This window comes from Scyliorhinus canicula, chromosome 15, assembly GCF_902713615.1.
Source record: "Scyliorhinus canicula chromosome 15, sScyCan1.1, whole genome shotgun sequence".
NCBI classification, from domain to species: Eukaryota; Metazoa; Chordata; class Chondrichthyes; order Carcharhiniformes; family Scyliorhinidae; genus Scyliorhinus; species Scyliorhinus canicula.
In genome coordinates this window covers 62293647-62294777 of record NC_052160.1, presented here as the reverse complement: position 1 = coordinate 62294777, position 1131 = coordinate 62293647, and the positions used below count along the sequence as shown (strand labels likewise).

Genomic DNA, 1131 nt, shown 5'->3' with positions numbered 1-1131 from the left:
CCCCAATACATAGGACAGAGTAGTATAGAACCTGTCCTTGGCCAAGGGTACCCGGCACCCCAAAGAACAGATGAAAGATCAGTATAGTGATCCACCACGCTCCGCGTTTAGGATCAAGAGGACTGACTAGCCATCTGGGATGGCCACTTATAAAGTAAACATGGATACTTGCAAAGACTCAAGGGGAATATGGCCAATACAGGATTGAGGCAAACTCAGAGCCTGGATGTAAATTTGCTGACAGAGAACCAGGCAGTATTGAAACCCCTAGCCGATTTGCATTCTTTTTTTTTACTTTCTCTGAGTTACAAAGCCAGGGCCCAGAGTGTAGTCAGGGGCGAACCCCTAATCCAGCTCCTTGCCTGCTCCAAAAACCAATTCAAATTCAAATTGAATCCAATTCATGGTCCCCACAAGAGAGACATACCAGATCTGAGCCAAAAGGCAGAGCAAATACGACACTTGATCTGAGCCAAAAGGCTGAGAAGCGATGCCAATTTGCATTCTAATGACCCATTTCCCCAGGACAAAGGATTGGTACTTGGGTATCAGATACAATTCCAGACACATCGGCGCCACTCCCTTCACCCAGGAAGCCCAAACAGCCAAGGTCAATGACCACTCAGGACTTGTCCAGCCATTAAGGCACTCGCCCCTTTATTGGCTCAATTCGAAGGCAGTAATTGAAGCCTGCCAAATTATTGGGTCCAAAGCTAAGGACCGCCCAAAAGAGCGCGAAGCCTCCAAGGATAAAGAGAGACACTGCCATGTGTTCGATCTCTTTTGGCCTTGGCACACCGGCACTCTTCGGCCCGGCATCTACCTGAAGCCAATTGCAGCACCACGGCCAGAAGCAAGTTCAACATCAACGATCGCAACCAGACGGTTGAGCCCAGCAGAACCGAAGTTACATCTCCAGACCCAACCACTCCAGATCTGAACAAAGGCCTTGTTCCTCTGCCAAAGCCGGGTGCCTGAAGTTAAGTATAGGTTGTTGTAGTGTTAGGTATAATTTAGCCTACTTAGAAAGGATGGACGCAAAGAAACTGTTTCCGTTAGGCGAGGAGTCGAGGACCCGTGGGCACAGCCTTAGAATTAGAGGGGGTAAATTCAAAACAGAAATGCGGAGAC

At 48.5% G+C, this 1131-nt stretch overlaps 1 pseudogene; it reads right to left on the bottom strand.

Moving 5' to 3' along the window:
* Window positions 1-290: 290 nt before the first annotated feature.
* Window positions 291-492, bottom strand: LOC119979142 (annotated as a pseudogene).
* Between the last annotated feature and the right edge of the window lie 639 nt (window positions 493-1131).